Source organism: Leptidea sinapis, chromosome 18, assembly GCF_905404315.1.
Source record: "Leptidea sinapis chromosome 18, ilLepSina1.1, whole genome shotgun sequence".
Taxonomy (NCBI): Eukaryota; Metazoa; Arthropoda; class Insecta; order Lepidoptera; family Pieridae; genus Leptidea; species Leptidea sinapis.
In genome coordinates, this window is record NC_066282.1 from 13038259 (window position 1) to 13055353 (window position 17095).

The window sequence follows — 17095 nt, forward strand, 5'->3', positions numbered from 1 at the left end:
CGGCCCCCGAAGGTTATCTTTGAAGTTGACACCGTTCGACTACGTAGTCGATACGAGCTAGTTTGAAATTTATAGTCGTATGATGCCTTTACAACGTAGTAAACGAGCTATGCGTCTTCTTTTAACGTGTATTTTAGATTCACCGTCAAAATATCTCACAATTGTTCACTTCAAATTTTTTAAAATCCGTCCAAATTAATAGATACACACAAAAATTATTTATTCGTATTACTTTAAGGTACTATTTAAAACAAAAACACTAATAATAATGATAAAATATCCACTTTTAACTATTAAACTTAATTAAAAAGACAAGAGCTATCTTCACACGTTTCGTTCACTTCACACACATGTAATGTAGTTTAAGTTATATATAATATGTATGTTAGACTATAAGGTATTTATTTTATGGGCCTTGTAGCCTGAAATAGAATGATTTATTATTATTAAAATATTATATTATTATTTACTTCTTATTACAAATAAGTATAACTTTAGCCTTTAACCTTTTATTGTATTTTTTTCTCTCTAGGGTACATAATAATGTTGCCCCACTTGTATTACAATCTAGCCTAAAGTTAGGCTAATAAGTAATTCTTGTTTAACTTAAACCGCTAGATAGATTAGAACTTAGAATGTGTCCATTTACACTTTTCTTAATATCTCTAGGGGAAGTCACTTTGTTCATGTGTCTTTCATAATCCAACAATTTTTATTACCTACTTATAATCGACTAACTGACCGTTCGGTACGTATTTTTATACCTTGGGTAACATTACTGGACTTTTATTAGGGATCCCAAATTTTTTGAAAATACAATATAGTCTATAACACCCGGGGATAATGAAGCTTTCCAACAGTGAAAGAATTATTCAAATCGGTTCAGTAGTTGCGGAGCCTATTCAATGCAATCAAGCAAACAAACAAACAATCAAATCATTCCTCTTTATAATATTAGTATAGATAATACAACGTCTCTTCTGAACTTGAAATCTAAATTATTTTCAATAATTCTTTTAGGTGTCAGTGTGTTCGCTTCTATAATAAACTCTGCGAACATATAGCAAATATGTCTATAAATAAATTCAAAGCCTTCACAAAAAGTAAATTAAGCAGCAAAGGCTATTACAATATCCAAGATTATTTAAATGATAAAGCAGCCTGGAATTGAATTGATCTACTTAAGTGTGATTTGTTTTATGTGATTTTAATTGTTTGATGTTATTTATATTACTTATTTGATTTGTTTGATTTTAATTTTATCTGTTTGATATTATTTATTTATTATTATGAAATTGAGTGTATGACTGAACTTAAGCCATTGTAAATCAATGTTATGAGTTCAATTAACGTTTTGATTTTGATTTTTGATTTTGATTGAATGACAAGGTAATAAAAATGTTATTAATGCTAATTCCTTGCGGCACATCTGCTAGGTAAGTCATCCAGTTAAAAAAACGTGTTAATTCTTGATAGAGCTTCTAATAATTCAAGTTCAAATATTTCTATTCAAAATAGGATTCAGTATCACTTATTGAACGTCATAAGCTACAACCCATTCAAAATAGACTGCCACAGACCTGAGAAGAACGGGAAGAAGCAAGAAACTCAGCGGGCTTTTTTTATGAGAGCGATGGTTTTTCGCTTAACTTAAATCATAACAAAAGTTTGCCTAAATATTTTAATTTAGGTAAATAAAACTTAAGTATTTCTTTCATCACCCGCTACTATACTTCTTTACCAATTTATATAATTATCTACAAAACCTTATTTTAAATTCTAATAAAGGTATGGTTTAAGTTGGCATCCATGTCTCTATACATATTCTACTTAACTATGATCTGGTTGTATTCTTCGAGTGCCTCTAGGACAGTTAATTTGAGGGAATATGGCAATGCATAAAAAATTTATAGGAGGCTAGCTAATACATGAAAGTGATTTTGGTCGCTCACTTACATTATTAATTGTAAGGGAATGCCAATTAAAAAGAATAGTAAGGCTTACAATATGTGTATCTTACTTTGCGTGACCTATGGTTGTCTGACGTGGGCAAGAAATAAAAAGTAAATAGAAAATAAAAATTCAAAGATCAATTATAGCAGTGGATAAGAAAAAGTGGAATAAGTCAATAACAGATTGGTATCCATGGGATGGTAGTAGAAGAAACGAAGATGAATTCAAAATAGGCGCTCATTCTAAAGTTACTTAGAGAAGGCTTTATCGAAACATAAGCTGTAATTGAACATCCATAATTTACATTTAAATTTATATTTAGTAAAGTATCACTATCTAATATTTGCACAGTAGTGAGGGCATATTTTTTCATAGATATGGTATGGGGGGCTCTTGTCTCATTAGTTCCAATTTGCGTGCAGGGTTGGGTCTCAATTTTTCCAAATGTTTTTTTTTATTTTACATAGGTGAGCGTTTAATTTTTGACCAGACAGCTCATGCATTGAGGGTAATTCGTTGTGCTGATCATGAATAGGTGATCTTTTAGTAGTTTGTGCCCCGTTGGGGTGTCCACCATAGTTTGCAGGTAACGTTTCTTTAAGATGACTTAAACTCAGACCATCGGACATACGAAAGCATTGCCATTATTAGCTTTATGTATTGTAATGTAATCGAAATTCAGACAATATTATGTTATGTGTGAATGAGCAAGGCTCCAGTATATTGCAGTCAATGAAATTCAATTTACCGCTTTTAATTAATGTCACACAATGTAATACTAGGTTAGTAATCATAACAACACAAAACACATTGAAACATTCCCAATTTAAAACGAAATGTTATTACCAAGAGCATTTTACGAGATGGCTTTTTTATACAATAATATATTTCACATATTCCCCATTAAGGCAGTAATTACCACATTTGCCGACTGACGCCTGAGGTTAATAAAGTAGAAGCTCTCAGCAAAGTGGTATTTATATCAACTCATCTGCAGGCATATGAGTTTTGCGTCGTTCGAGCAAATTTTTTAAAGCAGAATAATTTTTCATTGGTATACGAAACGAAACGAATGAAATACGAACCCCAGCTTAAATAACACTCGTTAACTTTATGTCGGGGAATTATTTTGCAAATAAAATTTTAAATGGGTTGCTATAAATAAATTTCAGGTAGGTAGTATTTTTGAGAAATAAAAACAAAAAATATTCCTTGGTGTAGGTATAAAGGTATCACTTCATTCAAATATTTCTAAAATAATTTAAATGCGTGTAAATAAATTAAATAAAAAAGCCTTTTATTTTCCGCAGATTTTGTTTTATTTTAAGTGTTAGTGTTATTATTTGTTTCGTTTTTGTTAGTTGGTAATTTTTAACTATTCTACAGCAATCCTTGAGTTGGTGAGGTGAAGGCCTCCTCCAAAGAACTCCAATTGTCTCTATTCTGAGCTATTTGTCATCGTCGTTATTATCTCCGAAAAGAAATCTCCGGCTATTTTCTTTAGTTCATCCTCCCTTCTTGTCAAAGGTCTACCTATATTTTTTTTGCAGATGGGCCTTGCCATTTTGTGGTTTTTTCAGTCCATCTTTGATCTGTTATTTTTACAACATGGCCGACCAAGTTCCATTTAAGTTTGGGTGCATAGCTCAAGGCATCAATTTCTTTGATAACCAAAACGCCTCATTTTAATGTGTCTTATTTTGTCGCCTTTCCGCATATTGTATTTACTACGTTCCATTTCCTTTTGGCATGTGTTTATTACCTACATTTTTCGCTATTGCTATGAATTTTCATGCGTGTTTGCGTGTATATAACTAAATTTTATCATACAATATTGAATATTCTGAACCGCGTATAAAATACTCATAATGCCATGATGACATCTATATGGTTCTATTAAGAAATTCCTATTCATCACCAGATCGGTTCGAAGGTACAATTTTCATTCCCTTAAAATTTGGTTAGTTTTGTCATTTTACTACACTATTACACGTGAATAACTTAACTTAATAATCTTTTCGTGGCCAAATGTGGCCTTTTAGTCATTTTCCGTTCCCCAAATGATACATTATATCTATTTTATCTAAAAAAAATAACGTTATATCGTCATACATTCTATCAATCTGGCGGTATGCTCTTTCGAAAAAAAATAATATATTTCAAATCAGATCATAAATTGCTACAGGTGAGTTGTTAACCAACTTCTTTTTGCCGCTGGTTGAAAAGAGTTGAATATAACAAAAAAAAATCAATGAAGTGGGAAAATTAGTTAAATATAAGTAATAACTAAACAGAACATAATTCGCACTACACAAAATACACAAAATAGTTTTTACTTACAATTTAATGTCTGTGCTACTAAGATAATAATTTGTAACTTATAAATGAAAATTAAGAAGATCAATTTGTAATTAAATGCACTGTCAGATATTATTATATTATAGTATAGCAATTACTCGAGCAGACGCATTATAATTTTTCCATATTACCAGGCGCTTATTGCTTGCATCTCACAAGCTTTATGGCCCTCTAAATTCCTATCATGCCACGGCACAACTAACGAGCGGCGGGCAATTTCAATAACACAAAATACGTGCTTGTATTGCCTGTACATCTTGGTGTCTACACTTTGGTGTCTGGAACGATTAACATCATCGGTTGAATGCCGGACGTTGTAGCACGGACAATCACTTAAGGAGTGCAAAACTTTATCGGCATATTATACTGGTTCATACTTAGAGAGTATAAGCATCACAAGTTTTTATTTAAGAAGATTATTTACTTAATCTAGTTTTAATTATAGTTCGACGAATGGTGTCCACGTACCGGAAGACGCAGTGGTGGTAGGCCCCTCACAAGATGCACCAGCGCAGGACTGATCGTCGTGGAAATTTTTGGGGGAGGTCTTTGTCCAGCAATGGACGTGCTTGTGAATTTGGGAGTCCATAGTTTAATCCGCCTGTGTATTCCTGGATTCACATTGTATTATGTATTTTCCATAACCGCGCGTTTTGTAAGAAACTTTATGGAATTAATTGCCAGCTGTAGTATTCCCTTAGAGTAGAGAGTTCTAGCTTAGAGTATGTACCTGTTGTCCTCTTTTATTGAAGATGACAATGTGCGGCTTGTTTTTTACTTTACCTGATGTAAATTGCCCGTTTAACCCATCTTATATAAAAAAAATAACGGGTTGCACTCTGGGAGTACCAGCAGAAGTAAAAATCTTGAACATTAAGGTTTTGGAATGATCAGACAATTAATTCGCACGAATTGCTTTATTTACCAGTACAAAAGTACTCGCATTTATGAGGTTAAAAACAATATTACAATTATTTAATTAAAAAGTTTATCTATCAAAAAAATCATCTTTCATCCATAATTTCAACGACTGTCTTACGAATTTTCGATCAGGTCAGGTGTCCTGAAGCGAGCTTAATATTCTATACCCATCCTAACTAAGCAAAGTGCTCAGGCCCGCGAAAGAAGTTTTCACTTCAATAAATCATCAAATACGTACTTGATTAAAGCTAACGAACAGCCTTATAAACGGCGAGTGCAATAGGGGTAGAAATAAACATGTAGCCTCATAATACGCGACCAATTTTGATTTGTCGATGTGTTAGATAGTGGTTTAATATTCAAAATACTAAGGAGGTAATGCCAAGCGTAGCTGACTGTTTACGACTTTTCAATTAAAATTGGTTACAGAAACAATAGATTGGCTTTTCTTTTCTATCGTGCTGTATATCCGTTAGAGATGTTCTTTTCTCTCTCACGCTTTGATTGTCTATCCTTTTTATTTTTTATTTTTTTTAATTGGAGCAACAAATAATTATACATGACATCTTACTTAATAATTACAATTCTTTTAATATAGATACATGTATAATAAACTACGTTATCCACAGATAACTTCTTTGTGTTGGAGAAACAAATTCACTAAAATCACCTAATCACAAAGGTTTTAAAATACATACGCAAATATATTGTCAAAACACAGCTAACATGCTCCATTCGGTATGCTTAAAATATTCTTTCTAGGCACACTACATAAAATACCCGAAAAACTCATGAGAATATTTGTGCAAAATTTTACATTTTCGTATATACAAAAAAGAAAGTCAAAATTTTATTAAGTATTAAATTTTATTACTTACTTTAATTCAAGTTTATATTTTTTATTAATAATGTGTTGTACGTTATGACAAAAATATTTATATCTTGACGCAGATTAAATATTGAAACAAATTCCTTCATATTCATCGCATTTACTTTATATCCTATATTTCTTATTGTATTTAAATAGAAAACTATTTAAATAAAATTGTATCAAAACTACTCCTTTTAAATTTTAATATCATACAGAAAAAAAATCAGCCCGTTAGCACGCGCCATGTGAATCCTTTTCCTCCAAAGTGTCGGTACTTAAGCTTATTGTTTTACAAAACGAGGCTAACAGAGCTCTACAATGACTCCCTAAAAGTACCACGGCATTAAATTTTCACGTCGTATCGGACTAATTTTATTCAGACTCAGGAAACCCTTCTGGTGAAAATATAGTTTATAGCCTTAACCTAGTGTAGAATCTGAAGCACTGAAATTTTATATTTAAGTAGTTAATATTATGTACTTTCTTTTTTTTTCAGCAGTTTGCTTAATTTTTCACATTTTATAGTATCTCTTTCTATGATACTTATATACATTTAATTTTACTATGAAGATTTATGACATATGACTCTATACCCAGTGTGACAATGGGCTAAATACGGCAATTTAATTGTTTGAAAATATCTATTTGATATATACCTTTTTATCAATGTTGGGTTGGAGTGGATATATTATTTTAATGGTGCTACGCCATCTTGTGTCAAGTACCGACAGAGTAGACAGAATTTAAAAAAAATCTTTGATTACCACGCGTTAAGATTTAACATACATTGAATGACTTCTGACGGATTCAGTACCGAAAGGATAACCGGATTGTATAGTGCCGATGTAGTTAAAAACATTAAACATTGTAAATATCAAATATATGCAGATGATATTCAACTTTACATAACTTTCAAGCCAAACGAGATGTCAGATGCAGAAAAAAATATTAATTCAGATGTCAGCCAAATCTATACTTGGTCGGTAAATAATTCACTGGTTCTTAATCCATCTAAGACCAAATTTTTGATACTGGGAACCCCTAAAGTCATTGAAAAAATTGAACGTTACAATCCTAAAATAGTTATTTATAATAAAGTTATTGAGCGAGTTCATGAGGTTCGTAATCTAGGATTAATATTTGAAGAGAATCTTAGATTTGAGAAACATATAAACTCTACTGTTGCGAACTGTTTTTATCGTTTAAAACTACTCTATCGCATTAGGAACTATTTAAATACAAATCTACGTGTCAGGTTGTGTGATGCTTTGGTACTCTCAAAATTTAATTATAATGACACTACGTATGGTTCTAGACTACGAGCCCGCACCAAAAGTACTATACAGCGAGTGCAAAATGCCTGCGCCCGGTTTTGTTGGAATATTCCACACAGATCTCATGTGAGTCCGTATCTTAGAGAAGCCAATATTTTGAACATGGAAAGTCGCAGACGGCTACACTTCGCTTGTATGATTTTTGGAATTATAAAGACAAAAACGCCAGCATATCTCTATTCGAAACTGTTATGGGCAAATGAGGGCAGGGTGTTGAATTTTATAACAAGGAACATTGTAAAGGCTAAGCTTCGTCCTCCCAAGCATCACACTGCGGCTTTCAGGGGAAGTTTCAAGTACAATGCCACCAAGTGCTGGAGTAATTTACCACCGCCGCTACGGGGTTTATATACAGTCTCTAATTTTAGAAAAAAATACAAAAAATTCTTATTAATTACCAATACCTCTCTACACCTCCTGCCTTGGTGAACACTGTTTAAATTTCGTTGTATTATATAAAATAGCTTCTCGTATTTATTATTATTTTTTCTTCCTTATATATTTACACACATACGTTTTTGATTATTTTTGTTATTGTCATTAATTATTTTTAGTAACATTTTTTTTGTTAATCATATTTTTTTTTCTTATAATAATATATATATAATCTGAATCTCGGAAACGGCTCCAACGATTTTCATAAAATTAAGTATGCAGGGGATTTCGGGGGTGATAAATCGATCTAGCTAGGTTTCAATTTAAAAAAAAATGGTTTTATCCATGTTTGAATGAGAAACAGCTACAATAACATTAGAATACAAAGGTAAATTTCGCCACTATATACAAGACTATTATAGCTCAGATGGGACATTGGGTGATCCGGAAAGCAGAAGACCCCGGTTCGAATCCAGATGTCCTATTAGTTTTTTTTTTGTTCAAGTTTTGTACATTCTTAAAAATCCGAGCAAGGCTCGGTCGTCCGGATATTATGCCATTATACTCCAAAAAGCTCATTAGCTGCTTATGCACAATCTTTTCAATTACTTTTGATAAACGGAAGTATGCTGTATGAAGGAAGTATGCTGATAGGACGAAGTTCTTTAAAGTCTTTCGGATTGTCGTTTTTTGGTATGGGACGCACTAGGGCATGACGCCATAAGTCTGGAAACTTACTTGACGACAAGGATGTATTTATGATATGAGTAAGTACAGTAAGAGTTTTTTCTGTAGTCAGCTTAAGCATATCCAATGAAATATCATCAATTCCCACGGCTTGCGATTTCAACTCATTCAAAGTCTGAAATACCGTATGTTCATTTACTAGTTTAAAATCGAAAACATAGTCACTATGGCGATGGAACTCATAATATGTCAAAGTAGACAGAGGAATCTCAGCACTGCCTGGAATGTTAAGGAAGCTATTATTGATTTCATTAGGATTTGCAAGGTAATATGTATTCTTTTTTCGTAGTGATTTGAGTATTCTGTTTAATATGCTTCCACAATACTTGAGGTTTATTTATATTGGAGTTTATGTACGTATCAAAATATGCCTGTTTCTCTCTTTGTATTGCAAACTTAACATAGTTTTTTATTTCTTTATAAAATTGCTTATGAGTTTCAAGCTTACTTTTGCGTGTCCTTACTTGCGCTTCATCACGACACTGCATCATCTTCCTAATATTGTAAGTTATTCAAGGGTATGTATTACATTTGATTTTAACATATTTCTTTGGTGCATAAAAATCGAATAAAGATAATAGTATCGATGTAAATGAGACTACAATTTCATCAACATTTTCTAATATTAATAATTTCTCCCACTGGATGTCACTTAATGATTGCTTAAAATCATTCACGTTAATGTCTTTTATAGGTCGACACACGACCTGTTTTGGAACAGGTTGGTCTTTATTTACATTTAAAACACATGATATAAACGCATGGCTACTCAGACTTTCAACATGATCCACTGTAACAGATGATACGGGAACATGTGTGCATATTAAATCTATAAGTGTTTCTGTTTGAGAAGTGTCACATGTTGTTTTAATTTAAAGATGTTTAAAAATGTTTCAAGTTTTTTGTAATTAATATGATTCGAATAAAAAAAGTTAATATTAAAATCCCCAAGTAAGACAATGTTTTCACACCAGACAAACGCGCCCATTGACTCAGTAAGAGCATCAAAAAATGTATTGACATCCATCCAAGGAGGACGATACGCGGTGCCCACGACCAAAACTCTGCCACGGATAAAAAGCTTAAGCCACATCTGTTCAACGCTTGGTGTAATTGGATGTGATAAGATACGTACAGATAGGCCTTGTCTCGTGTAGAATCCAACACCACCGCCTCGAGAGCGCACGCTGGTTGGGCGCGGAACATGTCGTAGTTTGTATCCAGGGACAGCGGGTGCGCGACCATCCTGGCCCTGGCGCAGCCACGTTTCGTTTATAGCCATCAAATCAACAGTATGACGTTGCATTGCCGCTACAAATTCGTCATGTCTGGTTCCAAGTGAGCCGGGATTTTGCAGACCAAAGTTTTTTTTTTTTATAATTGAACAGAGTGATATTTTGAAACAATGTATATGTGACCAAGTGAAATAACGTTTATATGTGTAAGAGAATAAAATAAATAAAAATTTGTTAATATAATATGTAGATAATTTTTCATTTTATATAACCATACTTGATTTAAAATATTTATACGTACTTATTTATACGTTATTAGTGGAACCCTTATCTACAACTAGTCCGTTCACCTAGAAGTCAGCTGAAATTTTGACTAATAGTATTAGATTTTCTGTGCACTGTGATATTACTATGTCCATTTCCAAAACAAAAGACTTGGTATTCAAAAATGGCCGTATTGAAAAATTTGAGAGGTATACCTAGGTAACACTGAAAATGTTTAGAAAATGAAAAACTCCTCCAATTTCAACTTTAGTTCTTGGGAGTAAATAAAAGTCACAGGGCGCCAGTTCTAAACATTTTCAGCGTTACCCACGTATTATAAGTAAAAAAGCGTTTATTTCAAAATCCGAGCTACAACTGCTTGGTTTTTCTGTACCCCACTAGTATGATATACGTACTTTACAAAAAATATATTTACTAAACACAGACGTCACTCAAAGTCAGCAGTGTGTGAACACGTCATATACAACCGCTCAAATCACTACATCCCTCTGAATACGTGCGCCTGCGAAGGTCACGAAATGAAACTTTTACGGAACTTATGTATAAAATATAATTAGAGTACAAATTGGATATTGCTCCAAATTAAACGTGAAAAAAAACTGTTTTCACAAACGCTAGCGATATTATTTGATCTAATTAAAATGTAGGAATATTTACATAAGAATAAATAATGGTCCGTTGTTTTGTTATCATTAAGCTTTGTTATCCTGTTCTGTTATTCTAACTAATTAGAAGCTCGAATATTTCATGAAGTTGAAAACGGATTATAACAAACAGAGTGTTTTCGAATAATTATACGTTCAGCGATATATTTGAATATTGCAGACTTATCTTGTCTTAGGTCAGTGTGAATGTATCTGAATGCTCAGTATGAATACCGAGATGTGGCAGGATGCCTTAATCTCGTTGGTTCTTAACCTTCTTTTTAGTACATTTGAATCCGGTGAAGGAAGAAGTTAAATATTGACACACTCTTACACAAATTATTTAGCCCGAAATTAGGCAAAGCCTCTGCAAGCCTGTTCCAGTGGTTGTAAGACCACTAAAAATATATTTAATATGATATAAATAAAGTTCTTCATATGAATGTTATCACCAACCGAGATTCGAACCCGTGACTTATAGCTCTATAGAAAGAGTCACTAACAAATGGGTTATATGGTCGTCGAAGTTGATAAAAATTTGGAAATGGTAATTGTGTCTTCCATGTCACGCCTTCAAAACTCTTCGCACCCAATAGTGACTTGAGAATGAGCGTTTATTCAAGAGGTGTGTAAAAAAGCCATGACAGCCTCAGGGAAAATTTAATAAAATGAAATTCATGTCATAAGTAAAATATTTGCATTTGTTATTTACAACCATAATGGGTCGGTTAATTTTGGCAAAACCATCCATCTACAACACAAACAGTACAACCTTCTAGGTAATAAATGGCGATAAGCTACTAACAAATTTCAAGTTTACGAAATTTCGAGAAAATTTTAAAATCTATTTTATCTATCAAATGTTGTAACACACATCCAAAAAGAAAAATAAGAAATAGTAAGTATTATAGAAAGAAATAGTAGCTTAGTTTCATTAGTTAAGAATAGCTTATAACTTTGTGCCTAGCTTCGAAAAAAAAATTAACAAGAAAACAACCGACTTCAAAAACACTAATCAAAATAATATATAGAATATTATGCACTTTAAAGAGTATAAATTCCCTATGGTCTAGGTTGAAATAAAAAAAGAATTATCAAAATCGGTTCACCCAGTCGAAAGTCCCGAGGTAACAAACAAAAAACATACCGACGAATTGAGAACCTCCTCCTTTTTTAAAGTCGGTTAATAACAACAGTTGGTCATCTTGTAAAAATTAGCTCAATCATTGTTCTCACAAAAAGATGAAATTGAATGCAGAGCTGTTGTGATGAAGGACTTTTAATATCCCGCCTGGCATTCACGCATCGAGCAACGAAGTTTGCTGAGCGTCTGTGAATGAAAGTGGAGGCTCAACTCGCATGCCGACGTAATGATGGCTTCAGGCCACGACTCATTGTGAACTGATATCACGCTGCACCCGGAAAATTAAACTAAATTAACTTTTGCACAGATTTCACGAAATGCAAGGACGACAACTTAAATAGCAATTTTAATGATAAAAGCTTAACTGTGTTTCACGAAGAAACTATAACTGTATATTTTAAAGTAACAATAAATAAAGCACAATATTTTACGAGTTCCACGTTTTTTACACGCTTTTTGTTAGCTTCACCTGTATGTATATTTGTTTGTAACCGACTCATTTCGGCGCGATTTTTACCCACTTTAAGCAACCATATCTTTAAAACTTCTTAGATTTATCGAGAACCGATGACAATACGTTAATTTGATACAATTACTCGAATTCTATTTTTGAAAATTTGCCAAAAAAAATTAAGATTTTCGTTAATTTATATAATCTTCATCTATCGTCTATAAAGCAGGAATTGAAGTTAATTTTAAATTTTAAACATTATCTTTAACCGATTTATCTAATATTAGGAAATTTACGAATACCATAGAGAATTTTGTGCTTTTTAGAAGCTTAGTTTTTTTGAACTATTATATAATATTATTCAATCCCAGACGAATTTAATTTTATTAAAATTTTTGTAACTTATGCTTATTTTGGCATCTTTTTGCATTATAATATTCTTGTTCGTGTTGTATTATCTCGTTTTTTAGTTATTCGAATTTCTTTTTATGCTTATTATTATTCCATATATACTATTAATCTCTTCTATACTAATTAAATCTATTGTTAATTAAACCAATTAAACTTTAGGAGTTTACTCCTTAATAATCGATTGATGTATGCAAAATAGATGGGTGGTAAAGATGTACCATAATTAAAGTATATATATTATCAAATTAATATGAATTAATTTACTTCCATGCATATTTGAAGATAATCGTTTTTAAGGAGTAAACTCCAGTCACGTGTCGGAGCTAACATGCACAATTTTTAGATATTTTGATTTTTTTGTGACAGTAAGGGACGAGACGAGCAGGACGTTCAGTTGATGATAAGTAATTGATGTGTGTTAATAATTATAACACATAATCAACCTGAATGAAAACTCCTAAAATTGTAATTGTGACTGCTCACCGATTCTCATATTATTAGTGTGTTGTTATATTTTGTTGTACTATTAGATATTAGTGAACCTTTCTTTTTTTACTTTTCATACTCGTTTGCTTTGTACGTAAATTACTTACTTTTTACTTTTAAGATAATTTAAGTTTTCTCAGTAAGTGAATTGTTAATTCTTTTGAGAAATAAAGATTCTTAAACCATAAACTATAAAAAAGCCGTAAACAAAAATTTTCATAAAATGAAAACTACTGGGCCAGACTATGTAAAATTTATGGGATCAACTGGCATCTATTCTGCATCAGACTAAAGAAAAATTACGTAAATCGGATCATAAATCTATGAGTAACTAGTAAGGAGTATGGTGGACATACGTAAAAAAAATACCGATCGAATTGATAACCTCCTCCTTTTTGAAGTCGGTTAAAAACATATCTGTACAGAACTTAATACAATGTTAATATATCATGTTGGATAATTTGTAATCAACTCTCACCTTCACGCTATAAATGGATTTATTAGAGGTGCAGTTTCGTGTGGATGTTGTAATTACTCATATTTCTCTCGTGCAGATTGTTCCTTGTTCTGAATAAGGTATGGTTATTGCTCCAACACGCTCATTTATCATTACATTGCTGTTTGTGAGTCTTTCTCAGTAATAAATACAAATTTATTTAGATCTAGTTTTTATACGTAATATAATTTGAAAGTAACGGCATATTGTGGCATATTGTTTGGTAATTTATTGTATTTTTACTAGATGGAGCCGAGTTTGGACACGGATTACTTTTAATCTCCTTAATATCATCTTTACCAGTGGAGGCTCCTTTGCACGGGATGCCAGCTAGATTATGGGTACCACAACGGCGCCTATTTCTGCCGTGAAGCAGTAGTGTGTAAGCATTACTGTGTTTCGGTCTGAAGGGCGTAGGCGTAAGGCGTAGCTAGTGAAATTACTTGGCAAATGAGACTTGACATCTTATGTCTCAAGGTAACGAGCGCAGTTGTAGTGCCGCTCAGAATTTTAGGGTTTCTCAAGAATCCTGAGCGGCAGTACATTGTTATGGGTAGGGCGTATCAATTACCATCAGCTTAACGTCTTGCTCGTCTCATCTCTTATTTTCATAAAAACAAATATAGTACACATAAATACAAAAGACTTAAATATTATAAGAAAGAGAAAACAAAAAAAAAAATATTTCTATAGGTTACGGAATGGTCCCAATTCAGCATGGTTGAAAAACGTACCGGTGATGATATAATACAACAAAAAAACATATTTTAGTCAGTACACTAATTTAGTAAAGTGAAATAAAAAACTTATGTGTAAACTTATGTGTAAGCTAAATTACTACAGTGTATGTCGGTCTGTTGCAATTGGTTTTAGGTATTTATAAGTTTAATTGTATAGTCAGTGGCCGCATGTGAAACTGAAGTGTGTAAATATTCTAAGATTGCATCTTAATAATTATTATGTCAACTGTTAATTATGGTTTACAGCAAAAATGGAAATATTTTTCTTTTAACTACCAAAATGTGAATGCCGAATGGTTAGTGACCCTGTCTACTAAGCTAAAGGTCCCGGGTACGAATCCCGGTAGGTGCAATCATTTATATGATGAATATAGATGTTTGTTTCCGAGTCATGGATGTTTATATGTATTTATGTATATTTAAGTAAGTATATTGTATTAAATATATCGTTGTCTTGTACCCATAGTACAGGCCATGCCTAGTTTGGGGCAAAATAATTTGTGTAAAAGTGTGTCAATATTATTATATTATATTATTATAGTGCTAACTGACAAATGTGTAAATTAAAAAAAAATATTAACATATATGTTATATGTTAATCTTGGATTTACATTTGTGCATTGGTTTCAAACAAAGTATCTACTGTACTTCTTACTTATCGCTATTCCTAATGTATTAACTATTACGGGCAACAAATTTTTTTAGAACTCTTGATTCAGTCAATTGTTAGAAGGACTAAAAGTTAGATAATTTATACGTCCATATAGAGCCTCGTGTCGACAAACGATGAAAACAGGCCAGGTTTAGGTATAACTTTGTGTGCGTGCGTAGACGTATAAAATATAATCTATAGACCAAAATAACTCGGCTATGGACGGACCACTTAAGTCAACTGCACCTACAAAACAGTGATAACCAAAACCACTGTGTAAAAAAGAGTAGTAGAATAGAGGTTCGTTATTTGATAAACCTCGGGGTTTTAGATGAAACAAGGGTACAAGAATACTTCAGACAAATCCTTGTATGTAAATCAAGTAAGGTAACGTGGTGACCGGTAATCAGTCCTGGTTTAAGGTGGGAGGCACACCGAACGAACTGAAAAGTAGCCCGCTATTATCATTTCCGGAAACAATACATTAATATCAAAAATATAATTCTATTCCGTAAAATAAACACTTTATATTAATATGATTTCTCACCAGGGTAAGTTCACAGAGGAGTATTAGATAATTAATATGATTTTGAAATATTGAAATATCAATGATAGAATTATATATTTTAGTAACTGTTTGATTACGATCACTCTTTATTTATTACACTATTTATAAATCTCTGGCTTTCTGATACGTGTATTGACGAATATTCAAAGTGCACTGATAATTTTATTCAATCGTTTTTTATCGGTTTTTTTTAATAGTAGGTGTATGAAAACATTTTATTTGACAGAATTTATATTAACACTAAATATTTTTGATTTAATGCGCACTTATACTATGTAATTTTCATAAGATTTTAAAATATTTTCTGCATTAAACGATTGGTATTAATAATCGAGTTAAATTGTAGTTAACTGCTACAGTCTTCGTATATATAGTTCATTATTTCAATAGTAAATAATATATTATTTTATTACTTTCACTAATATTGCTTTGAGAGAATTTAGGCGTATTTCGAGATAAACGCGGTGTGTCGCCAACTTTAATTGTGTCCCGTCGGATTTAGTTTCAATCACGCATCGACCGCGCGCTTGATTAATGCATACTAAATAGAGCACGCTTACTTTTACATAACGACCTACCTCCGAGGCTGGTTCACTGATTGGACTTTATAACTTGGCTTACAAGTGTAACTTACGCTTTAATAGAATTTTATAAGTGAAATCTTCTTTTACTCGTTGGAAACTTTTGGTATGGGAGAAGTACTGGACTTGCATTACCGTCATGCCAAAGAGATTAGTCGCTGTAGTCGCCCTGCTACAGCCAAAATAGATATAGATGTAGGTAATTGATCCGCCCTGCCCAATTACAATGTAGTGCCGCTCAGGATTCTTGAAAAACCCCAAAAATTCTTAGTCGCACTACAATTGCGCACGTCTCCTTGAGACATAAGATTAAGTCTCGTTTGCCCAGTAATTGCACTAGCTACGGCGCCCTTCAGACACAATAATGCTTACAGATTAGTGCTTCACGGTAGAAATAGGCGCCGTTGTGGTACCCATAATCTAGGTGACAACCTGTGCAAAGGAGCCTCCTACAGATAATATAAACGGGATTACATTAAACAGGAATTTTAACTTAAGATATATACATGAATGGTCTCAGGAAAGTGCAGGCTTTCCTCGCTAAGTTAATAATTAAAACGCAAGGCCTGACACGAAGGAACGATCCGCTAATTGCATCTCATTAAAAATATAAAGCTGCCATCAATTAACACATATTTAATCTGCACTCCTATATTACTAAATAATACTTGTATTAACTACAAACTCTTTCATATTAAAACGCGTTTTTGAATCATTTGCAATTTTGAATGTTGATAATTTAGTTGTATTTTCGTTGTCGTCGAGGCCAGACGTAGATAAAGAAAAATATAATTTTAATAAATATATAATTTTTAAAAATATATTATTTTTTTTTGCGCCCAG